We start from the raw sequence: 8,592 nt of genomic DNA on the forward strand, positions 1-8,592 counted from the left end.
CCCAGTCATGGATTGTCCAAGAGGGATGAAGGACCCACTACCAACCGGCGTTGTATGATTGACCTACCCAAAGAAGAATGGTGCTATGACTTAAAGCATGTATGCCAATAGAGACCAGCATACATAGAGTTTAGATGCATACATAAATTATTTGTTTCATACTGCATTGCATCTGGTTATGTTCTGATATATGTTATTTATGTTGTGATGAGTTAACTTGCCTTACTGAGTTTCTTTTGAAACTCATTCCTTTTTGTACAATCTTTTGTCAGATTATTCTACAGGTACTGACTACTATGACGGACAGTACGATGAAGTGCAATCCGATGACGCGTACTACACGCAAGGTGTTGGCGACAATCAAGATTACCCTGATGATCCCTTGAGTGATCAAATTGCGTACTAGGATTAGACGTAATGTAGAGATGGAACATCTATGTTGGACTGACAAAGTCCACTATTTTGAAGATGTCATCTATAGGATAGAAAACTCTTAAGTTTAGTTTGTCTTTCTTATTTTCTTTTGTTTCAGTTGTAATTCCTTTCAGACTTACATACTACGTTCTGCTGTATCTATGGAGTGAGTTTTCGCCTCTCTCTACTTCTTTTATATCTTCGAACATCTGGTATCATTTTCCGCACTCCGATTATATTGATTATTCATTTCATGATTTGAATATTTTGTTTATAATATTAAAACCTTGATTATTTCCTATTTTTGATTATGTAATTGTATATGTGGGAGGATGATTTCCTCGATACTTGATCTTCGGGGCTGTGGATCACACTCCCGGGTATGCCAGTTAGGCTACCGGCTGGGGGGATGTTGTGAAACCTGGCCCTAACCTTAACCCGGATACTCTTTGATTGTAGGTCCGAAGACCCGAAGTAGAAGTGAAAGTCACCTATGGGCCATATTGGTAGAAGATATAGTGTTCGACTCCGAACCTATGGAGATTGAAGATGATGCCCCATACTTGAAGACAGTGTTGGATATTGAGAAGAGACTGCACCTTGATGAATAGAAGATTAGTTGGCGACCTTAGAGCTTGGTGGGATATGATTTAAAGCCATTTTTCCATGCTAGGTATGTTATAGAATATGTGTTTAAAGTTTCATTTGATTCCGAGTAGTGGAAGTGTAATATCCAGCCCTATTCTAACCTTGACCCTGACCCGGATCCACTATTGTATTCAGGTCCGAGGACCCGAAGCGGTGGAAGAAGAGATTTATGGACCATTCTAATTCATGATCTTGATTCGGAGACCGAGCCCATGGACATTGACAATGATACCCCTTGCTTAAATACATTGTCAGTGTTTAAGGAAAGTCTGCGCATCGGAGAAGATTAATATGGTTGATGTAACAAATGACCTCCTGTGCACAATCCGAAGGTATTCCCCGAAACTAGACTTCTTGATTGAATTGTGGAAGAAAACCTTACTCAATTTGACCTTGTATAGCCTTTCAAATCCCTACTTGAAGTTGTTGTTCTAAACCTGAGTTTTCTGCTGAAAACATTTTGGTCAATACCATCGACCAAGGACCATCGACCAAAATGTCCCAGTCTGCCAAGTTAATGATTCCATGGAATATTCCTTTTCTATTTAATATGACCTCGAGCCTTGAGCCTTTTGCAATCATTTTTCTCACCTGGGAACGTGGGGAGAGCTCCCCAAAGCAGCTCCTTGGTTAGTGTGAAGGGTATCTCATCAAAGACACTTAGTTTATCATTGATTCTTGCCTTCATCTTCTACACTAAGGTATGACTCTTCATTCCACTCTCTATCCTACCATTTCCTATTCTTTCCTATTGTCATCTTGCTGATGGGACATTTGGAACGGTGTTGCAACCTTGCAACCACCACTCCAAGTGCCTACTCATGCTCAATCCATGATTCCCTTAGCCATTCATTGATGCTAATGCTTATATCTCATGCCTAACATATGTATTCCATGATTTACCTATTAACATCATACCATTTGATATCAAACTGAGCTATAGAGTGTATTATGTCCATGTTTAACATTGCCATATGATTCCAATCGAATTTCTATTAGTTCCCCTAGCTATTGCATGCTATTCCTCATCAATGCAATCAATTCCAACTCATGCCATGATGTTTATCACTTGAACTTAATAGCTCAAATTGGGGCTTTTTAATTAGACCATTGGATTGGGTTAATTCCTTGATTTATAGTGTCCTACTACTGTTGTTAAGTATGCCTCCAAGTTTAAGATTGATCCGAACACCGGAAGACTCATTTCGGACCAAAATCCCCAAAATCCACTATTCTGCCCGAGGATTATTTTGGTTGATCATTTTGGTCGATACCATCGACCAAAGTTGTTGCTGACAGCAACCTTGGTTAGTTTTTACTCAAATGACATCCGATCTTCCCGACTCCTTTTCTAACTTATTATTGATGTTTGTTTAGGGCCTTAACACTTCTATTGGACTATTCTTGGTATTCTCAATTCATCATCAACTCATCCAAGGTAAGGATGGTTATATCCATAAACATATAAGTCATTAAATATTGAACTATGCTTTGTTCAAAGAATGAAATCCCTAAATTTCTTTCAATCATTATGATACTTGATACATATGTGTTAGAACAAGAACATTTAAATCTTTATACATTTGTTGTGTTACTCTATCATTTTGATTTGCTTATGTTTATAATGATTCGTTTCAATATCATGATTTGAGTACTATTAAGAATATGCATTGGATGCATGAGAAATGATGAGATCTGATGTGTGATTGCTTACGTATGACTTGGGATTGGAGGGTGTCCTACTGGCACTTCTATCCTTGGGCATCGGAGGGAATAGTATGGGATGTTCTCCGATGGTGCCTATCGACACTCTCCCGAGTTATTGGATGACATACATAGGAGTGTCTAGTTGTGTGGCTAGGTTCATCCTTGTCGTGTCAGACCCGAATCGGAAGGGCATTGAGACCGAACAACCCGTGGTAGTGTATGGTTGGATGGGCGCCCTATGCCGGTAGCCAATCCGGTAGGGGACATAAACCATGCTACGGATACCTGAAAGGGGCCATTTATTGGTAGAGTTGCATATGGATAGACTTGGGCTCACGGGCGCTCAAGACCGGTAACCAATCCGTGAGAGGACGTGAGAGCTTCCCGTTTACTATATGTGGATGACCAACAGGGTTGATGAGTCCGAAATCCGGGATTTCGCTGACTCTAGTGTGAAGGATACCGAAAAGGATCGTCGGGGGCGAGGAATGGACGTATCTGAATCTGACTTGACCGACTGAGTAGATGACTTGCATTGGGCTAGGCTTTACTTGTGACATGCGCCAAGATACTTGACCAAATGGTGATGTGAGAGAGCGGTGATCGATTCCCCTTACCATGGTTTTTGATGACTTTACCGATCTTCCCCGGGCATTCCCAAGATATGGAAATGGGAGAGTGACTGACGACCACCCGAGAAGTACGGATGCTATGACTTAAAGCATGTCTACCTTAGAGACCAGCATTCATAGAGTTAGGCTCATATCTGCATGATATGTTCCATATCACATTGCATTATTATATGTTCTGAATGTGTATGATTTCTAATTATGGAATAACTTCCTTGGTGAGTTCTTCGAACTCATTCCTTTTATGCAAATGTTTTAGATTACATTCCAGGTACCGAAGATTACTATGGCACCTCCAATGAGGTGGACTATGATTCCACATACTACCCTCCGGGTATTGGCGTCGGTGAGGATTCGTATATTGGAGCCGAGGAGGATTATTATTCACACCGGGGTTAGCCCCACGGTTGTGCGGGAGCGGCGGCGCTGGGTTTACTTCATCCGTACTGTTGAGGAGACTACCATTAGTATAGAAGAAACCCTAGCATAGTGCCCCATTCCCCTGGTGTATTTGTGGAACCATTGGTCTTGTAACTAACTTATCTTTTAGATTATCTTTTGACACTTAGACATGTATTTGACGTTATCACACTTCTTTTCCACTGTTCTGAGAGAGTGGTTATCATACCTTCTCTCACCCTTATGATTATGCTTTAATGTTATTGCCTTCCGCACTCTGATTTATTTAGTCTTATCTTATTCATGATATTTAGTATTAACTGTTTTTACCATTGATTATTACTGTTCATGATTATGTTACCGTGTATGTGGGAGGCATGGACCTCAGATCATTGATCCTTGGACTGTGGATCACATCCCGGGTATTCCAAATGGGTACCGGTTGGGTGGATGTGACAGGAAGACCCTCAAATCCCTATCTTTGGCTTTGCTGTCAGCCTGGGTCGAGTGCTTGGGTCGACTGGGCCATGCTACCTAGCCAATCGACCCAGAGATGCTGAACTCGAACAAAATCTTCTGTTTTGAGTATCTTGCTATATATACCCCATGACTTCGTGATTTTAGTATCCCTAGCCTCCATAACACTTAGAGAACGAAGGGAAACCATCTCCAAGCCTCCAAGAGTGAAGAAGAAGACCTAATCTTGCAATCTTGCAAACTCTCTCACTTGTTCTTCAATTAAAGGTTAGTAATCTATCTTTTATGTTAATGATTTATTCTTTCCATGATCACTCTCATCTCTGAACTGAGATTATGATGAAGATGCTGCAACATTGTAGTCATATCTTTACAATCTCTTTTCATTCTCTTGTACTATGATCATCTCATTCATTCTTGACATGATTCTTTTGATTTCTTCTTAAACTATGATAATATTTCCTATTTTGATTCATTCTAGCATTATAGATGCTTCTCTATGATTATTCATACCTCTGATCTACTGTGTTCTTGTACTAGAATGAGATCTAATCATCTCTAGTTCATCTCTTTCATTCATAGCATGTTTCCAATGAAAACTATGATTTTTACCAAAATAGAAACTATGGTTCTAAATTAGTAAGTAATGTTTTAATGGTGATTTGATGTCTAAATTATGCTTTCTAGGCTTAGACTACTGTGTTAGACAATCCCTCCAACTTTCGTCGCATTCCGGTTTGTGTAGCATAGGTTTCGGATCAAGATTCTATTTTTACTTTCGGATTTGCTCTTGGGCAGACTGCCTGGGTCGACTGGCCAATGCTACCCAGCCAATCAACCCGCAACAGCAAAATCTGTTTTCTTCGTCCGATTTGATTCGATTCATGCTTATTCTCTTAGGACTACTTCCTAATGATTGTGTGATGCTATTCTAGGGTTTATTTGTTAACTTTGGATTCATCCTCTTGTCCGTCCGGAATACATTCGAATCTATTTAAGGCAAGGAAAGTTGTTCCCATATTAACATAGATTTGCATAGATTTAGTTTCTAATTTGGGAACTACTTAGATTTGCTACCGTTATGTTAGTTTATATTATGATATGAATGTTGCAAATACATTAGAATGTTATTTCCTTATTTACTTTATGTACTTGATTATGTATGAATACTTACTCATGTATGTTTTCTTATTTATTTAATCTTGTCTTATTATACTCTTTCATATGATAAGATAACTGTCGTGGATGATATGACTGAATTATGATTGTGATTGTTTAGGTATGATTTGGAATTGGGGAATGTCCTTTTGACATTTCTATCATTGGACCTCATTGGGAGTAGTATGGGATATTTCCAATGTTGCTCTTTGACACCTTCCCAGATTATTGGTTTTCATACCTAGGACTTGTCTAGCAGTGTTTGGCTAGGTTATACCCCTGTTATATCAGACCCGATTCGGAAGGGTATTGAGACCGAACGACCCGTGGTAGCAATGGGGATTCATGGGTGCTCAAGACCGGTGAGTTATATCCGTGAGGGGACTTGAATCACATTGTGGGGGCCATTTATGGGTAGAGTTGCATATGGATAGACTTGGGCTCATGGGCGTTCAAGACCGGTAACCAACCCGTGAGAGGACATGAGAGCTTCCCGTTTACTATATGTGGATGGCGTATAGGGTTGATGAGTCCGTATTTGAGAGAGTCGGGTACGCTGACTCTAGTGTGAAGGATACCGGAAAGGATCCCGAGAGGGGAGGAATGGACGTATCTGGATCTGAGTTGATGTAACTAAGTAGAAGACTTGCATTAGGCTAGGCTTTACCTTGACATGCGCCAATACTTAGACCAAACGGTGATGTGAGAGAGAGGTAACTTAACCCCTAACCATGGATTGTCCGAGATGGATGAAGCACCCACTACCAACCGGCGTTGTGTGATGAGACCTACCCAAAGAAGTATGGTGCTATAAGTTAAAGCATGTCTGCCTATAGAGACCAACATACATAGAGTTAGACTCATACATGCATTGTTGTCTCATATCATATCAGTATATGCTTTGTTGTGATACTATGTTATTTATGCTATTATGGAATAACTTGCCTTGTTGAGTTTCTTTTGAAACTCACTCCTTTTGTACAATATCTCTTATTAGACTATTCTACAGGTTTTGATGGCTATGAAGCGCAGTATGAGGAAGCGCGATATGAAGAAGCGTACCATACGCAAAGTGTTGGCAATTATGAAGATTACTGTGAGGGTCCCTCGAGTGGTCTCTCTTATTATCAGAATTAGCCCTACTGTGGAGTGGGAGCGTCTGAACGTAATCAATGAAGTCTATGTTTATGAGGACATCCTTTATAAAGTAGAAAAGACTCTAGTTTAGTTAGTTAGATTATATCTTTCTTTCTTGTCTTTAGAATCGGTTGTAATCCCATTTGATTTTCGAACTACATTCCGCTGCACTCGTGGAGTGAGATTCCGCCTCACTCTACTTTTGATTTATATATCTATTGGTATCTTTTCCGCACTTTGATGATTATCTCGTTACTTAACTATGATTCATTTGAATAATACTGTTAACATTGATTTAGTCTTGTTCTTGATTATATTGTTATGAATGTGGGAGGATGATTTCACTAACTATTGGATCTTGTGGACTGTGGATCACACACTCGGGTATGCCAGATAGGGTACCGGCTGGGTGGATGTGACAAATGTGACACTAGATGCTGATCTGAAGTTTCAAGAGCATGACCCTAAAGAGAAGAAGATGAAGACTGAAGAAGAAGAAGAGCTGACTGAAGATGTGGATTAGATTATCTTGTTTCTTCTAGACTTTTATTGTATTAGCTTAGAACTTTACTTAGATTTTGATCTACCTTCCGCATATGTTTGTGGGATATATTTCCGCTATACTCTACAATTGTCTTTTGATTGGTATCTTATTGTTCCGCACTTTGATATTCTTTAGTGATCATTCTGAGATCCTTTCTTGATTTTTATTAATAAATACTAGAATAAAATGATTTGTTCTTGCTTTTGATTATGTTATTGTGATAAATGGATATGATCGTTCCTAAACTTGATCTTTGGGGCTGTGGATCACACCTCTGGGTATTCCAGATAGGGTACCGGCTGGCGGGATGTCACAAGTATGGTGCTATGACTTAAAGCATGTCTACCAATAGAGACTAGCATACTTATAGTTAAATTCATACATGCATTGTCTGTTTCATATCATCTTGCATCTACTATATTCTGCTATCATGTTATTTGTGTTGCTATGGAATAACTTTCATTGCTGAGTTCTTTTAAACTCACTCATTTTTGCAAATATTTTTGTTAGACTATTCTGGAGGTACTGACGACTATGAAGGCCAGTACTATGAAGCACAAATTGATGATGCATACTATTCCCAAACTGGTGGCTACGGTGACTACGAAAGTGAAGAACTCATCGGTGACGACGTATTGCATCAGGATTAGTCGTACTAGGTGTGCTTGTTACGCGTTGCTTGGATTCTGAGACTTATTCCTTTAGAAGTTGTGTTTATAAGTTAGAAGAGAACTTAGTTTAGTTTGATTACTTCTTTTCATTTCCTTTCATTTTGGGAATCGGTTGTAATATTTCTTTTGACTATCGATCTATTATTCTGCTGTGTGGAGTGACTTTTCGCACACTCTACATGTGATTATTCTATTTGAGTATTATATTGGTATCATTCTTTCTGGCCCTCGATTATATTGTTATTCTCCTGAGTTTTATCTTAATTCCTATGATAATGTGATTTAACATTTGATTTAGTCTTGTTCATGTGGGAGGTTGGTTTCCTCGAATACTGGATCTTTGGGGCTGTGGATCACATACTTGGGTATGCCAAGTAGGGCTACCGGCTAAGTAGATGTGACATGATCCATGCCTAGAAAGTGATTTTTCCTTTCCTTTTCCTTGCCGTTGATAGATAAATATTTATTTAACTTCTTTTGCAATCCTAAAGAATACCTTCTTCTGTAAGCCCTTTACTCAATCAAACTTCATGACCGCTTTAATGAAGCTTAAAAAATGAGCCAACAATCCCATACATACTTATAAAATAAGATAAAGGTAAAATAAAAATAATATGCATATGTTAACTTGTTTTCCAATTCTTGAAGAAGTCTAATAGAGAAATTGGTTTTTCCAATGATCCATACAATGAATATCCGTAAGGGGATTGAATTGAGATTTTAGTTAATACTAACTCCTTTAAAATAATCATAAAAAATAATAACATACTAGAATTATTCTTGAATAGAAAGGTCCTAATGAGTTTCC

This window comes from Hakea prostrata, chromosome 3 (assembly GCF_041222555.1).
Source record: "Hakea prostrata isolate BN-2017 chromosome 3, UWA_Hpros_2, whole genome shotgun sequence".
NCBI lineage: Eukaryota > Viridiplantae > Streptophyta > Magnoliopsida > Proteales > Proteaceae > Hakea > Hakea prostrata.